Source organism: Ambystoma mexicanum, chromosome 4q (genome assembly GCF_040938575.1).
Source record: "Ambystoma mexicanum isolate Mex_15411 chromosome 4q, UKY_AmexF1_1, whole genome shotgun sequence".
Classification (NCBI taxonomy): domain Eukaryota; kingdom Metazoa; phylum Chordata; class Amphibia; order Caudata; family Ambystomatidae; genus Ambystoma; species Ambystoma mexicanum.
Genome location: NC_090928.1, coordinates 407,810,457 through 407,828,738, shown reverse-complemented (window position 1 = coordinate 407,828,738; position 18,282 = coordinate 407,810,457). Strand labels below are relative to the sequence as shown.

The window sequence follows — 18,282 nt, the reverse complement described above, 5'->3', positions numbered from 1 at the left end:
GAGCAGAGACTCATCATGTGCATGTGAATTTGACAGGCGGGTTGTTTAGCACATACAAGTCTATGCAGAATGTGAACTGACGTGGAAGACAGGGAACGGCTTGGCAGCACTTGCATGCTTGCCTGCGGTGGGAGCTTGACGAGAATGCAAGGCTGGCATGGGCTGACTGGCAGGAGCAGAAAGGAGCAAAGCTGAAGCAGATAGTACAGGCAGGGAAGATGAAGCAATACCTGCACAAGAGCTAGAGCAAGATATACTAGCCATCATTAAGAACATAGATTGTATGCACCGCGAGGTTGCCTTGCCTCGCGTCTTCAGTGAGATTAGCCGCTACACAGCATTCATTGGCCCCAACAACACTGCCATGTCTGTGAGAAGCAAGGCCTAAAATGTCCTCAACATGGCACTGCAGAACCGTAGCTAGTTGGCACCCTTTGAGTGGATTTACTGAGAACACACACAAGAGGACAGATTCAAGATGGACAGGGAGACAGGGAATCCAAGAATCCTGAAAATTATCATATGGAAGAATTGGAGGTCACAGAACTGGTCCCAACATGTAAGCGTAGGAAAACGAGGACTGCCAAGGAAGAGCATAAGAATGCGCAGGCATAAAGAAGCTGACCGACAGGGAGAACCAAGCAAGCCAGCTTCCACAAGGGAACCGACCCTGGAAAGACTAAGCAGGCAAGAACACGAGCGAAACTAAAGGGCTTAGAACATGAGCCTAGAACATGAGTAGACTCTGGAACCTGAAGAACTACACGAGAAGATGTAGGACCTAGAACTAACTGATGGGGAAACTATGATAAACTCTGATAGGGAAGGTTTCACAGTGGGCATGCAATCAAACAGCAAAACGCCACCACACAAAACGATCTGTGGAGCTTGGGCGACAGCTAGGAGCATAGCGTGAGAGGGAGCAGGCTAGGGGTTTACAGAGGAGCTTCCCACAAAGAGAAGCGGACAAGGTGTGCGCGGTTGAGCTGCACACAAGGCAGAGACACAAACAAGGTGCACAGTGCAGATGCACACACGCAGGAGGGAACAAGCAGAGTAGGGAAGGGGATGGGAAGCATGGGGCAGCATGGCAAAGGTTGCACAAAGAAACCATGATGCAAGCCACTGTCTTCAGGCTCATAGGCTTCAGGTAGGCAACTCCCAGGAGGCGAACATATGGAGTCAATAATCCAGGTGCGGTTTGTCAGGACTCCACCTCGTGAGTATCTTAAGCATGCTTTGAGAAAGGATATATATGAATACAATGATCCAAATGCTGTTTATCAGGACCCAGCCTCCCCGGCAGAGTCTAGTCAGGGTTGGAAAAAGTTAAAAACTATATGAAACACAATGGATTGGAAGTGCGGGTCAAAATCAAGGAATGAACTGGAGGCTTGACGAAGTACTGAACATTATGACTGACGGTTGAAAAAAAGCACCAGGGTTCAGGAAGGGTTATGGGTGGGTGGGGGTGGAAGGAATCAATACCGAAGTAATAAGGCTCCTTGGGCATGCCTCCAAGGAGCAGAATGGCGGGTTCATGCGGATATGCTAGTTCTCTGTGTATACTGCTGGCAGTTCCTAGCTCTGCTCTGTGCGATTGTAAAGTTGGGCCTCCTATTGTTCGTTTGCGGTTTCATATTCTTTACAACATTCAGTGATAGCAATGATCTGTTTAGGTTTCCTACAGGACTGGTGAATTGTGGACTTCCTATTGCATTTATTTTTTTGTTATGCATCTCCTATTATCTAACTTTAGTTTCCTGTTCCCTTTCTTCTGTTCATATTCAACGGGTATTGGTACTGCCTAATTGCCATTTGTATATCAATGTATGGCTTTGAACCTCTGCCGAAGCTTGGTTGGATTTGACATGGCTGAGTGGACTCTGTTTTTATCTTTTGGACTTACTTTGAATTTGTGTGTACAGGTAACTGCATGTTCCGACAGTTGGAAGCTTGGGTTTTCTTGGACCTGGATTGCTGCCTCCTATTGGCAACACTGTTCCACTCTAGTTGGGGGCTTGGCATCACTTACTGTGCAAGCAGTGGAGACTCTCCTACATGGGTTGGGAGGGGCCACACCCTTGCCTGAGTGGCAGGCAGCACAGTCCACCTGGGTCCTTTATTTGCATGGGGGACTGTGCTGCCTGCCTCTGTGCTGGAGCATGTCCCATGCTATGCATTGTATTTTGTTGTTTGTTTGTATCAGCACCTCTAAAAACATAGTGCAAGATGAAAGGCCAGTGCGGCATCAGAAGTCTGGCCTCACCATTTCTCATGATTGCGCCAACATCGTAGAAATGCGTAGGATCAGGTCAGGAGTTATTGTGTTTAGTGTTGAGGAGGGGAAGGCCATCCGGTCCTCCGTGACGGTGTGGCATGTGTTGAGCGCACGAGCAGGTATGGTAAGTATTCTTTTTAATGTTGTGGGTGTATGTATATTTGTATGTATATATATACACACATATATGTTGCTGTGTTTGCTTTTATCTACGACTGCATGCAAGGAGTTGTTTGAATGATGTGAGAATACACTGTTGAAACTGTTTTATGTGAGCAGGTGTGTCCCAGACCCTACCCTAAATTTAGGGGCCTTGCTCAGTGGGTATGCTAAATGTAGAGGTGGGGGCTGATGGGGACATGGCATTCTTTTTTGCTTTGCACTTGATGTAGAGTAAAGTACCTTTACTCCACAGTAAACTCCATGTGAATGGGGACTTACCAAATCTGCCGCCTGACTTCCCACTTTGACAGGACTTGTAATGTCCAAGTGGCACCGGGAAGTCAGGCGGCAGGTTCGGTGTTACGAGTCCGGCGATAACACACCGGTAGCACCAGAGGGATACCACCATCCTCATGATGAGGCCCTTAGTCTTATGAGGAAATTATTTATTAAGATATGATGTTTTGTTTTATGTTTTTATAAATAAAAAGGGGCCCGTTAAGATCTCTAAATAATCTACTCTGGTGTCTGTGTTATATTAGGATGTGCAACATAAGGACCTGGGGCATAGCGTATCTCCTGCTGCAGTGAGCCCCTTACTTTCCAGTTGTTCTGGTGGGCAGGGATGGTGTGTTCCCAGGGGGACTGCCCCTAGCTTAGGGTGAGGGAAGTGCACTGGACCAGGGCCAGAAATCAGGGGCTACACAAGAATTAGAAGCCTTCTTTGAAACTAGTATTTAGTCAGGGCACTAAATGATGGCATACTGATTTACAGCCACTGAATATCATATATTGCTCTGCCTTCTTCCAAATAATTTTGTGGTGTTCTTCTCCTCACAATGATGTCACAAGTATTTGTATCATTTGAGATGGTCACTGGGATGTAGTAGAATCGCATTTTAATTGTTTACCTGTCCCTCAATATTATTTCAACTTTCTACATTACCCTCAACTAAAGACTATTTTAATGTTCTATGTCTCTTTCAACTCAGTCCTATTCATGTTCTGTATCCTTCAATCTATGCCTATTTACTCAACTGCTACATCAAGTGTCTGCCTCTGCCAACGAGACTGATCCTACACTTAAACCACACACTCCCTATAGGAACTGTTTAAGTGTGAACCATCAGGAACACTTTGCCCAAACCACTGACTTAAGTAGTCAAAAATCTTCACTATTCTGCCATTACCGTCTTGCAACTTTTTACAGAACGTAGTTCCATGACAGGCCGCTTTTGCTGAACAGCGGCCTGTTGGGGGACAACTGTAACGCTCACCTGATTCTCGCAGAGGCGCCGGTCTTGACTGGGCGACTACCGTATCTTCAAAGGTGATGTGTAGCACCCGGTTGGCTCTTTGGGCTGGACCTCTGTGCACTGTATGCCTGACATGTAGAGTAAGATGTCTGCAGATAGAAAAAATGGGGTTAATGAACTGGGGTTATTGGGGTGTCCCTATCTCTTTTCTCTTCTCCTCTCCTGTAGACCCCCAAAGGTTAACGCTCTCACCTTAGGTAAGTGAATGCCGAGCTCTCCATCTGCCTCGGGGCAGGGTGCTGTAACCAGTTTCTTCACTGGATAGGTAGCGCAGGCCTCTTGACTTCAGAGGACTGCTGTCCGTCGTTTACTGCACGAACGGTAAGTTTCGAGTCATTCAAATGTCTTTAAAGTCTTTAGTAATGATGTCTCTTGTTTTGCAGGGTTCCGACGATGGCGGATGACGGGCTGAAGTGAGTTGAAGATGGAGCCCGTGTGATGAATAGAAGCGCCTGGAAGCACGTAAGTAAGCGCTTGTTGCCTGCTTCACTATGCGCTCTAACCGTCTTTTTATTTTGCAGGTACGAGTTCGGAGCAGCTGCAGGGTGCCGGAATACCCCACTGGATTAGATGTGGAAAGGAGTAATGGCACGTGAGTATTAAAGTTCCCCAATGTCTTTAAACGCACCTTGTTTTGTCTTTCAGATGCGGGATGCAGCGCCGAAGGCCTCCGGAGCGTGCGAAGAGTTGGTAAACTTTTGTCTTTCAGATGCCGGAATGCAGTGTGAAGACCTCCGGAGCGCACGAAGAGTAGGTAAGCCTTTGCCTTTCAGATGCCGGAATGCTAACCTGTTCTTTCTTGTCTTTATAGGTGTTGCTGAAGACTGGATTCAGGATGGTAAGCCTTTGCCTTTCAGATGCCGGAATGCTAACCTGTTCTTTCTTGTCTTTATAGGTGTTGCTGAAGACTGGATTCAGGATGGTAAGCCTTTTTCCTTAGGCCCAGGACCGGATGCAGAAGACACGATGAGCGTTCTGCTGCAGAGGTTGCAGAATAACGCAAAGCAAGATTCATCCACCGGGTGTGGTTTAAATAGCCTCCTGTAGTGCTTAGGTGTCTCCTTCCACAGCCACGCCTAAGTAAGAAAAGAGTTCCTGGTAAGAAAAGAGTTCCTGCCTTCCAGAAGAGTTCCAGTGTTCTGAATCTAGGGAGTGGCTCCAGCCCCACCCAACAGGAAAAGTAGTTCCAAACAGAAGAGGATCAGAGGCTCAACTGGCAGGCAAGTAAGCAGCATGGTCTGCTGAAGGTAAGTCCACCCAAGCATTATGAGCCCGGCGCTTCCAGCGCTGGGACTGGGCATATTTATGAGCCTGGTGCCACTGGCGCCAGGACTGGGTCCAAAAGGTCCCAATTGGGACTGGTTGGCACTCGGAACCTGGGTTATGGATCTGCTTCCAAGGGAGTTGGGAAAACCCTGACCTTTTGGAAGCAGAGATCATGACAGTACCCCCCCTCAAGGCCCCTCCCAAACCGGGCTTCTCCGGGGGTTTTGGCTTGTCAGGAAATGTTCGGTGAAATCTTTTGATCAGGCGAGGAGCGTGGACATATTCAGCAGGTTCCCAGGATCTCTCTTGGGGGCCGTAGCCTTTCCAGTCAATTAGGTAGAATAGTTTAGATTTGGAGATCTTGGAGTCCAGAATGCTTTTGACTTCAAACTCGAGTTCTCCATCCACTAGGATAGGTTTTGGAGATTTGGTTAGTCGGGTTTGAGGTTGCACGGGTTTTAATAGAGAGACGTGGAAGACCGGATGTATCTTCATGTGCGGGGGCAAGTCCAACTTGACCGCTACTGGGTTTACTATGGTAGTGATGGAATAGGGACCAAGGTATCTTGGGTTGAATGTGCGTGGCCCTTTTAGAGATAGATATTTGGTGGATAACCAGACTTGATCCCCTACTTGATAGTGAGGGGCTTCCTTCCGATGTTGATCTGCTCCTTTCTTGTATTGTTCTTTAGCCCTTTGAAGGTGAGAAACAGCTTCCTTAAAGGCTTGGGTGATTGTAGAATGCAGGTAGTCTACTGCTGGTGTTTCAAGATCTTGGAGGGGATCCAACTCCGAGGTTCGAGGGTGACTGCCGTACAAAAGAAAAAACGGGGTTTTCCCAGTTCCCGAATGGACAGAGTTATTGTAGGCATACTCGGCTATCCAAAGGATATCTTTCCAAGTTTTTTCAGTTTGTTGCAGCATGCAGCGTAAATACTGTTCCAGAGTTTGATTGGTCCTCTCGGTTTGTCCGTCGGTCTGAGGGTGGTGACTGGTCGATAGTCTCACATCAATTTGAGCCGACCGACAGCAACTTCGCCAAAAATGAGAAATAAATTGACTACCTCGATCCGAAATTAGAACCGAAGGAAAACCGTGCAGTCGGACGATGTTTTCGAGAAATTCTCGGGCCAGAGTTACTGCTGTTGGCAAGCCTTTGAGCGGAATGAAATGCGCCATCTTGGAGAATAAGTCCACGATTACTAGAATCGTATTGTATCCGGAGCATGGAGGTAGATCGGTGATGAAGTCCATAGAAAGCGTATGCCAAGGGCGAGGTGGGATGTCAATAGGGCGTAAGAGGCCTGCTGGTCTTTCCTTTTGACTCTTGTTTTGGGCGCATACTCCACAGGACATTATAAAGTCTCTGATATCTTTTTTCCAAGACGGCCACCAGAAGTAGCGCTTGATCTTTTCTGAGGTCTTGGCTATACCGGGATGACCTTCCATTAAAGAGTCGTGATAACAAGAGATTACTTTTTTCTGTAAATCTGTGCTGGGTAGGTATAATCGTTCTTGGAAATACAATAAGTTGTCCTTTACTGCAAAGTCCTTTCCCTGCAGATGCCAATTCTGTATGTCTGCTGGAGTTACAAGTTGCCTGGCTTTATCCTTAACTTCCTCTATGGATTCTGTGGCGATTACACCCAGAATTCTTTGTTCGGGAATGATTGGTACAGGTTTAGGGTTGACCAAGTGTTCTTCCACTCCCATCCGAGAAAGGGCATCGGCTTTACCGTTCTTTGTACCAGGTCGATAGGTAATTATGAAGTCAAACTCGGCAAAGAATAATGCCCAACGGAGTTGTCTAGAGGATTGGGCTTTTGCGGTCTTCAAATATTGCAGGTTTCGGTGATCCGTAATCACAGTAACGGTGTGTCGGGCCCCCAGCAGATAATGCCGCCAAGCCTTAAAGGCAGACTTGATAGCCAGAAGTTCCTTGTCAGTAATCGTGTAATTGATTTCAGGAGGCGAGAATTTGCGGGACCAAAATGCCACGGGATGCAACTGATTGGTTACCGGGTCCTTTTGTGATAGAACTGCCCCCATGGCAAGGCTTGAAGCATCAGTTTCCACGATGTAGGGGAGTTCGGGGCGAGGGTGTTTTAAGATTGGTGCAGAGATAAATTTAGTCTTCAATTCCTGGAAAGCTTGTTCCGCCTCGGTAGACCATTCAAAACGTTTGTTTTTCTTTAACAAGGCAGTGATGGGCTGGACTATTCGAGAGAATTCGGGGATAAACCTGCGGTAAAAGTTAGCGAAGCCTAACATGCTTTGCACACCTTTTACGGAGGATGGTGATGGCCATTTGAGAACTGCATCGACCTTCTTTGAATCCATACGCACTCCGCCAGGTGATAATATGAATCCCAAGAATTCAACTTCAGTCACGTTGAAAACACATTTTTCGAACTTAGCGAAAAGTTTGTGTTGACGCAATCTTTCGAGGACCATTTTCACGTGTTTCCGATGTTCAGATTCCGATGAAGAATAAACGAGGATGTCGTCAATGTAAACAACAACACATACATCTATGAGCTCTCTGAGGACATCGTTCATAAAATATTGAAAGGCGGCCGGGGCATTGCAAAGTCCGAAGGGCATGACCTGATATTCAAATAGCCCATACTTGGTGCGGAAGGCCGTCTTCCATTCATCGCCCTCTTTTACTCGTACCAAGTGGTAAGCTCCTCTAAGATCCAGCTTTGTATATATGCATGCTTTTCTGACTTGGTCCAGGAGTTCAGGGATCAAAGGTAACGGATATCTATTCTTAACGGTGATCTGGTTCAGGGAGCGATAATCGATACAAGTTCTAAGGTCTCCTTCCTTTTTTGGAACGAAGAACAAAGCTGAAGAAGCAGGGGACTTGGAAGGACGAATAAACCCATTTGCCAGGTATTGATCCAGATATTGTCGAAGGTGAAGGTTCTCAGGCTCGGTGAGGGCATAAATTCTACTACAAGGAGGAGTAGATCCAGGTATCAGGTCTATCTGGCAGTCATAAGACCTATGAGGAGGTAGAGAGTTAGCCTGATCCTTCCGGAAAACATCTTGGTATTCTAGGTATTCGGGAGGTAACTGGGGAGTCTCTGAAGAAATTGCGGCCAGTGCAACACCAGGTGGAGGGTGACAAGTAGAGACACATTCTGGAAACTGGACCGTTCTTGCTCGCCAATCGATCAGAGGATTGTGTTTCTCTAACCAAGGTATTCCTAGAATAATCTGAAACTGAGGGGCCTTGATCACATCGAACACGATCTTCTCATGGTGTCCATCTTGACTTACTAGCGTCACCTCTTGAGTGGTATGCGTTACTGGCCCGGAGGCTATCTCCGTACCATCCACCGTAGTAATGACGTCCTTTACAGCCTTGGGACAAAGAGTTAGATTCATCCTCAAAACCATTTCATGATCCACATAATTGCCGATGGCACCGCTGTCGACGTAAGCTTCAATTGCATGTAATCGATCCGGATTATCAGGGCTAATGAGGACCATAGGTATCACGAAATGCGAGGTCACGGAACTGGTTTTCACGCTCGGCAAGAGGACCTCTATTCTTGTCGGGCGAGGTCGTTTCCCTGCTCAGAGTTTGTAACTTTGGTAACTGCAGCTCCTACTGCCTTCTTGGCAGGTTTCACCGGACAGTCTCGAAGAAAGTGCCCTGAGTTTCCGCAATATAGGCATAATTGCAACTGTTTCCTCCTTTCCCACTCCCTTTGTGTTAGAGGACCTTTCAGACCCCCTATTTGCATGGGTTCCCCGGAGTCTACTCCTTTGGAAGGAGTTGGCGGTTTGGAAAATACTCGAGCATCAAACTTGGAACGATCGGCCTTCCTGTTCTGCAGCCTGTGATCTATTTGAACGACCAAGTCTATATAATCCGAACAGTCTTGTGGGGGATTCACTACTTGGGCTAAAACGTCTTTGAGCTCTCCACGTAGACCTCTATAAAACAGCGTAATCCTTTTGTCCTCAGGCCATTGAGTTTCCACTATTAGTCTATTGAAAGATGCAATATAAGCCAAAAGGCCTTGATTACCCTGTCGCAACGAAAGAAGCTCATTGTCCAAGGCCTGCCCCTGTGAATGTCTTGCGAACAGTTTTTCCATACTAAGCTGAAAGGCTTGAAAATCATGGAGAACCGGATCATCTTGATTAACTAGAGGGATCGACCAGTCTGCCGCATTGCCACTAAGGTACGAAAGTACAAAAGCTACTTTTGCTTGATCAGTTGGAAAGGCTGCTGGCCGGCATAAGAAGTGCAACTGGCACTGATTGATAAATACTGCAAACCTCTTTGGGTCACCAGAAAATCGTTCGGGCGGAGCCAGAGGTACATTCCCAGGTAGGTTGATCTGCACTGGATTCATAGAGGATGTTGAAGGAAGATTTGCCCCTGATGCGGGTAACGGGGTCTGTCCGGCTTGTGACTGTAGCACTTGTCTAGCAAGATTGTCTGTTCTCTCCTTGGAAATAATTAGTTCCCTTCTTAGAGCATTCGTTTCCTGACGAGCTGCATGCACTTCTGCCCTTAGTTCCCCAAGTAACCGGGCTAGGGGGTCAGTATCCGAGGTTTCCATAGCGCCTGGGCGAGAGTTTTGCGGTAGGCTTTGCGTTCTGTAACGCTCACCTGATTCTCGCAGAGGCGCCGGTCTTGACTGGGCGACTACCGTATCTTCAAAGGTGATGTGTAGCACCCGGTTGGCTCTTTGGGCTGGACCTCTGTGCACTGTATGCCTGACGTGTAGAGTAAGATGTCTGCAGATAGAAAATATGGGGTTAATGAACTGGGGTTATTGGGGTGTCCCTATCTCTTTCCTCTTCTCCTCTCCTGTAGACCCCCAAAGGTTAACGCTCTCACCTTAGGTAAGTGAATGCCGAGCTCTCCATCTGCCTCAGGGCAGGGTGCTGTAACCAGTTTCTTCACTGGATAGGTAGCGCAGGCCTCTTGACTTCAGAGGACTGCTGTCCGTCGTTTACTGCACGAACGGTAAGTTTCGAGTCATTCAAATGTCTTTAAAGTCTTTAGTAATGATGTCTCTTGTTTTGCAGGGTTCCGGCGATGGCGGATGACGGGCTGAAGTGAGTTGAAGATGGAGCCCGTGTGATGAATAGAAGCGCTTGGAAGCACGTAAGTAAGCGCTTGTTGCCTGCTTCACTATGCGCTCTAACCGTCTTTTTATTTTGCAGGTACGAGTTCGGAGCGGCTGCAGGGTGCCGGAATACCCACTGGATTAGATGTGGAAAGGAGTAATGGCACGTGAGTATTAAAGTTCCCCAATGTCTTTAAACGCACCTTGTTTTGTCTTTCAGATGCGGGATGCAGCGCCGAAGGCCTCCGGAGCGTGCGAAGAGTTGGTAAACTTTTGTCTTTCAGATGCCGGAATGCAGTGTGAAGTCCTCCGGAGCGCACGAAGAGTAGGTAAGCCTTTGCCTTTCAGATGCCGGAATGCTAACCTGTTCTTTCTTGTCTTTATAGGTGTTGCTGAAGACTGGATTCAGGATGGTAAGCCTTTGCCTTTCAGATGCCGGAATGCTAACCTGTTCTTTCTTGCTTTATAGGTGTTGCTGAAGACTGGATTCAGGATGGTAAGCCTTTTTCCTTAGGCCCAGGACCGGATGCAGAAGACACGATGAGCGTTCTGCTGCAGAGGTTGCAGAATAACGCAAAGCAAGATTCATCCACCGGGTGTGGTTTAAATAGCCTCCTGTAGTGCTTAGGTGTCTCCTTCCACAGCCACGCCTAAGTAAGAAAAGAGTTCCTGGTAAGAAAAGAGTTCCTGCCTTCCAGAAGAGTTCCAGTGTTCTGAATCTAGGGAGTGGCTCCAGCCCCACCCAACAGGAAAAGTAGTTCCAAACAGAAGAGGATCAGAGGCTCAACTGGCAGGCAAGTAAGCAGCATGGTCTGCTGAAGGTAAGTCCACCCAAGCATTATGAGCCCGGCGCTTCCAGCGCTGGGACTGGGCATATTTATGAGCCTGGTGCCACTGGCGCCAGGACTGGGTCCAAAAGGTCCCAATTGGGACTGGTTGGCACTCGGAACCTGGGTTATGGATCTGCTTCCAAGGGAGTTGGGAAAACCCTGACCTTTTGGAAGCAGAGATCATGACAACAACGCATGCGCTTACAGCACATACAGGAATTGGGGCTGGCAGTGGCAGCGTGAAGAGGAGGCAAGGATGTGTTTTGGGGAGGGGTAGGGGTATTTATGTGTGTGTGTGTGAGATCCGTGTTTGTGTATGATTGCCTGTGTAGCATGTAGGGAACGGGAGAATGGGTGATGGGTGGGAGAGAAAGGGATTTGTGGCAGTGTCCCCGATAGAGGAAAATAAAAGGGGGGGGGAGGGCGCTGAGAGGATAAACCGTTTCCCCGCAGCGGTGTAATTGAACTTGTTGAAAAGAACTTTGGGGAAAACAGGCTGCTGGGAAACCTCATAGAACCGGCAGTTTGGTTTATAGCCAAACAGTTTCATCAAGTCTTAATGATGATGCAATTTCATCCAAGACTTGTTGCTTTTCTCTATGAAGAGTCAATGCCCACCATAGCATAATGTGGCCTCGCTTTCAAAATGAAATGACGCAGCACATCCTAAGGAGTGCATTGCACTGATTTTTCTTAGAGTTTAGCTATGCATCATGTTTCTTTGCAATATATAAAGATGTCTCATAGCAAGTAAAGAGACTCGTTTTCTTTTTCATCGCGTACCATACTAGGCAGAATCTTTTCAGGTAATTAGAGGAGAAAAAATCAAGAGCGCTTATAGTCAATTGAATTCTTGCTTTTTTTTAAATTACTGAAACTAAGTGTAGGGCTTAGTTTACATAGTGACAACTCCACGATAAGCAGAGTTATCCAAATCCATTTTAGACCCATTCAAGGCAGGCCAGTTTAGGGCCTCCTGACAATACTGACAGCCCTTCTAGTAAATGACTGAACATCTCCCTGTATATTGTGAAACTCTTACCACGCTGCGTACTACTTTTTTAAAGTGATTTAATAATGTGTTTGATCCAAGCACTGTCTGGTGTGTATGGACGTATTTTATGCAAGGTGATGACATTAATGTTTATCTTTTTGTGGTCACATTTTATCTGAAAATCGTAGACATTTTAAATTGTTTAGCTTAATTGTTTAGTAAATCTTGTGTTATTTATTGTTAATTGTGATAGTTATTATGATCATGTATTTGTATAGTCATTTAAGGTTTTCGGATGCATGTATTGTCTATGTATGCAGTAGGTAATATGTGTTGTATACACAAAGCTGTAAGGCTAAAAGCATATTATGAAATAAAGATAAAGGTTCTAATCGTTGTACCTTTGTGTAGAAAGAGTGTGTCATCTGTTAATGTGATGCACTGTACGGCAGTGACTCTGACAGCGGCCCCAGAGAGAGAGAGATATCATGGTATGCCAATAAGGTCCCCAGCCTGCGACACACATGCTCCGAGCAGCAGTCAATTGCTGTCATCCAGAAGGGACTGATGGGGGAAAAGGTACATATGTATGAAAAGGGAGGTTTACCTTCCAGCTGCTGCAGATCTCCCCCAGTGCATACGGGGATGCAATTAGTAGGACTATTGAGCTCACTGTCCACATAGGAAATTAAGCACAACTTGCATATGATTAGCCATCTGCCCCATCCAATACATAACTTGATTTAGTTCTGCGCTTTTATTTTTGGTTGTTTGGATAAATCAAGATGGGACCCCGGTGTGATTTGAACATATAATCTATGTTCTATATATTCATAGTTTGAATCAAGAAACTGAAATGATGCCGTGTAAAATAATTACACACACTGCCATTTACAGGCCCAAACAATCATACAGGTTTATTTTGCCTGATACATGAAGCAGTTATTGTGATAACCATTCACGAGAAAGATGTATAACAAAGGCACATGGAACTGGGGTCAAAGTGTCCTCGGGGTGAATCGTACTCGCTGCACAATGCTGACACTGAAGATGGCATATGAAGGAACCCCCAGTGCCTACCACCCGTTCCCAGACTTCATCGCTCAGTCCACCTAACATTCCGCAGACAATGTTAGAAAAAAAAGACTCGGACCTCACAACTTGGGACACACAGCCTGCCCCAGGCCCTGATAGAGTAAGGAAAACACAGAACGGGGTGGCGCTTCATGAGCCAGGAGAGCAAGCCAAACACTGAACAGTGTGGAGAGAGAGAGAACACACATGTACACTCCCCCCAGAGTAAACCACATATGCGATGAGAATCTTAACAAGTATTCGCCAGAGCAGGTGACACAGAGAGGTCAACAAGTAGATGTTGAAGTGGGAGGAAGCATTTGGGGAAGTTGAATGATAATCAAACAGACTTTAGGAAAACATTGAGGGATCAGTATACTGCCTTGACAGGGCCATCTGATTCTAAGATGGTGGGTCCTTCATTTCAGGCCTCAGCACACCGGACTGCTGGACAGCAGCAAAGCAGAAGGCACCATGAGGCACACCTGGGTAAGAGGTGGGCCCACTGGCCAGCATCCAGGTTTTGGAATGGTGATGTGCATGTAGCAACCCCAAGGGTAAAAGAGGTATTTTGAGCAATGACGGGCTTGCAAACAGGGGGTCTGCGAACTCACAACGTTGGAACATTCCATGTGTGCGCAGACATAACACAAAGAATATGCGCAGTAAAGTGAAATGGACATCATGGAGGTATGTGCAGTACAAGCAAGAGAATCCATGAAGCCGTGGCCAACAACTATGGTCTGAAGAGCCACGACAGTCAATATGGCATCCGGGCAGTACATATGATAAGCAAGTCAGAGTGGCATGGCAATACATATGATAAGCAAGTCAGAGTGGCATGGCAAGGATTCCAAAGGAGGTTGGTCGCTTCATTCCTGAAATGCTAATAGTTTTCTTCTGATCTGAGGGTGATTTCCATTTCCTGCTGCAGCATCAAACCTTCTCTTTTGTGATGTTGCAAAATGGTTTAAGTGGGGAGAGTTATGTGATGTCCTTTAATGTTATGTTATCTTATTCAGTGACCGTCTGCCAATTTTGGTCGCTTTCAGGTAGGTTTGTAAGGAAACTGGGAGGAGGGGCTGTTAGGGGGAATGTGGAGAGGCATTTGAGAAACCTGTGCTGGTTATGGGTGCATGTCAGAGGTACCAGTGTCTACAGTGGCAATCTGCTTCTGTGGGTTTGGCAGAGACACTTGGGGATAGGTTATCCAAGGTGAAGAACTCAAGACTGTACTCTATTTTGCTTTGTGTTTGGGTGAGGAGTACAACAGGCATAAACAGGAGAATGTGGCCATATCTTGATTGGTGTGGATGTGCTAATAGCTAGGCCCATGCTGCCTTCTATGGGAGATTTGTCTGTGCAGTGTAGCATGATAGAAGATTTTAGAGAGGAGGCAGTTAATCGCAGTGGAGTAGTGGCATAGTCCTTAGTGGTAAACAAGATAGAGTCCTGCTTACACTCTTACCATTAGCCTCTTGGAGGCAAGACCCATTTCACTTTTGCACATCGCCACTGGCAATTCCTCGATCTCCAAAATAGATACATTGAACCCCATGTGCAAAAATGATCTGGGAATTGGTGGATGAGGGAAGGGGTAAATCTGGAGACTGCACTGAATTACCATAATTTCTGTGATGGGGGTATGACAGGCAATAACCTTTGTACAGAGAAGAGGCTGGTTGTGACAGGAGGACCCGCAGGTACCCATTTCACCTACTATATTACATTCGTTGGCAGGTTCACAGATGCCACAAACCTCACCAACTTGCTCAGGTACTGTACGCAGTTGGTAGATGTGACTTACCACTTGCAAATCTTAGCCATCCTGTTGGGCAATGCTGTTTGACTTTTCTCTTGAAGTAGTTTGGAAGAGAGTTCCAAAATCCTCAGTGGATGATGCAAAGTAACTTGAACACAATAAGAGTGTCAACTGGTAGCAAGTCAAAGGCTTTACAGGCTAGGATAAAACAGACCATAGGCCTAATCTGTAAATTCATCCTCACAGCTTTCTTTTAGACTTGTTGGATTTGTTGGATAAGAGAATTATGGGCACCTAGTTTGAGGCAAATTCCCTCTTCAAGCCTCACAGGACCGTAGCTGTCGTCACTTCCACTATGTGAGATATTTTGAGGAGCGGTGGGCACGCTTGAGCAAACGTAGAGGGAAATCAACGTTCTTGTGAAGTCTTGAATTTGAGGGTAGAAAGTAAGAAGCTCATTGCAGGGCTAGTGAAAGGAATAGGGATAGGAGTGTGTAGCATCATTTGAATCATTCAGGCAGATATTGTGATCTATCATCGAATCTTGGATGTGTTTAAGGGATGCCAAGATGAATTGTGGGAGCAGGGCTGTTCTTGCCAATCTGAAGGCGATTTGGGTTCCATCAGCATACGTTTGGAAGGAAATGGAGAAATGACTAATGAGGTCAGCAAGTGGTTTTAGGTAAGTATTGAATAGCCAGGGAGAAAGGAGAGAACCCTGTAGGCCTCCACAGTTTGTATATATTTGTTTCAGAGGCGCCTTACGCCAAGGCGCTTTACAAAAGTTTATGAATTGGCGTTGAAATTATTTAACAATAAATAACAGCATACAAAAGAGAGAAATAGTGCAAAGTAACACCAACACACACATGAATGAATTGATGAACCAAAGAAGTGAAAGTTAAGCAACTTGTTGAAGAGTTGCAAAGAACTAACACACCCCAAAGAAAAATTCAAGTTGTAGGTGGGGAAATCTAAAATTATAAAAAGATTTGTGTAGCCCATGATTTTATGGCCCTTGCCCAGTGGTACAAAATTCTAACTTAACCCGAGCCAACAATGGGCCACACTGGAACCATCCCACTATCCCAGACCAGCTGTTCCGGTGAGGTGCTGAGCGACCTGCGATTTAAAGGTGTTAGTACAGGAGATGGGCCACAATCCTGGGTTCCTGGTATTGAATAAGGCAAAGTACACTGGAGGGGGAGTAAAACATGTGAACGATTAATAAGATACACCATGTTTCCCCCATTCTGGTGGGTATCAATCAAAACGTATGTCATTTAGAAAGTAGCAGATACTATGTGACACAAGCCTCAGACCATGTGCACTTTGGGCAAGTGCCTTTTCACAGTACACCCTGGGATCCATACCTCTCTTCCAACCCTTCATTGTTTCCCCATACACTATTAATTGTAATTAATCAAATCCTCTTGACAGCTGCACACTGCCCTTACTTTATCCACTCCCAGTTTCCACTTGTCAGTCCTGTAAAAAGTCTGCAAAGTGCAGTACATTCATGTTGCGCCCTCCCTGCGGCGATGCACCACTTTCGTCAAACCCCCGCTCTGCCACGGGTGGCTCCCACGGGTATGAGGAATAGTACTTTGGGACCTTACTGCCTGCTGTCTTCTGCTCTTTTCCTCCATGGTGGTGTGAGTAATTTATTAGGGCCTGCTGAGCCCTTTTCTTTACTCCATGGCAGTGCGTTTGTTAGCATGGGTTTGAAGCCCTTGACTTTACTCCGTGGCGACGTGTCAAATAAAGGGTTTTGATAACCCTTGTATTTCCTCCATTGCAGTGCCTCACGCAATCGGTCTTTGAAACCCCTTATCTGTTCCTCTGTGACAGTTCTTGAAGGGGAAAGTTCTCAATGAACACCATCCTGGTACTGCCCACTAGGGTGGAGGCGGTGCCGTACAGCCACACTTCCCACTGAGCCCCGGCCGCATAGGACGTTGCAGCTCCAGGTAAGCCACTCGCACTCCATGCACATCACTGTACCCATCTGGCCAGGACAGATGCCCCGACATGCGGCACCGGATTGGGGTGGTTTGTTCACCTCCGCCTCTGCGCACCACAAAGTCCTGGACTTCGTTGAACCCCAGCCTGCCCGGACAGGACCCTGGGTGGGAAGTTGCCTCTTAGGCCACACCACTGGTCTCTGGATTGCCCGCACAGGCGGACCGGAGCCAGGGTACTATGCTTTAGCCTGCCTGTCCCTCACACGCAGCCCACGGCTATTGATTCACACAGAGCTGCAGCTGGTATCGCAGCCCAGCCATTCATCTCCTGGATGCTCTGGGTTGCTACTCAAGGCTGAGACGCCACAGGGAACGCTAATTCCCCTTTTCCATTCTTTCCTTCCACCTTCCTTTTTCTATATATCTTTATCTGTCTTTCTCTGTTGTTTCCTTGCTCCAACTGTTACTTCCAACTGTCTTTCTTCCATTCACTTTTGGAACTTTTTGTGAAACCACTCCATTCCTGTTGTTAGGGGAGTCCTACTCAATAGTCTTAGGCCCCAGTGTTCTATCTGTACCACATGGCGGGGACACATGGTACAGTAAGGTAAGTCCAAGTAAAACAGAACACATTCACATTTAATAAAAAAGACTTTGAAAGCACTTGTGTCTTAGCATGTAATGTTCTTCTATTGTTTCCCCTAATTGTCCTTGTATATAAACCCTCTAATTGAAAGGGACACATTTGGACCCGGGGTTACATGTTCATGTTGACAAAGGACACCAAACACCAATACAGTCACCTGGAAAATGTGGGCCAAGATAGAAACAATGATGGAAATCAAACTACGTCCTGCTGAGCTGGCCTACCATAAAATAAAAATCGAAATACGTTGTATGTGAAAGGAAAAACAAATTAAACACGATAAACAACTCAAAGAGATTTTCAAATTCAGGATGCCGAATCGGATTCTACAAAATCTCCTCCACCTGGTGCGGCTGTTGGCTGACCAAGTTGCTGAGTTTGCCACAGTGCTCTGCCACCGCCATACATCCCAGAACTCCTCCATAGACCTCGACCTGGCAGCACAGAGTACCGCACGTTGCGCCCGGGGATTAGTGCTGTTGCAAATGTGGCCTGCGCCACCAGCACATTAGACAATCTCCTCAGATTGAACAGCACACAGAGCGGAGGGACACAATGAAACGATCCCATCCCTCGTCTAAGGCCATGTTGCCTCCTTCTGATGCTGGCACCGCCACATATGGGTAGCACCTCATTTCCAAGCCTGCACCCACGGAGCCAGAGCCGAACCTGGCATCGCCGCACACCGCCACAACAGTCCCGGTGGTGTTACACAGCTTCTCCGTTTGCCTGTCATCGGGCAGTAAGAGGGATGAGAGCTCTCAACTGCTCGCCACTGATATACACTCAAGGCTTTTCAAAAGGTTTTGGCTTAATAGGCAGATGCTCCTGTTATTTGCAATGCTTCTTTGAAAGCTTTTTATGCGTATTTGGTCATAGATTGGCGGA

General features: G+C 46.6%; 1 protein-coding gene across 3 annotated transcripts in view; it reads right to left on the bottom strand.

The window, feature by feature from the left end:
* CHRM3 (cholinergic receptor muscarinic 3) overlaps window positions 1–18,282 on the bottom strand; it is a 3,761,375-nt gene that overhangs the window by 2,788,912 nt on the left and 954,181 nt on the right. The window lies entirely within an intron of this gene.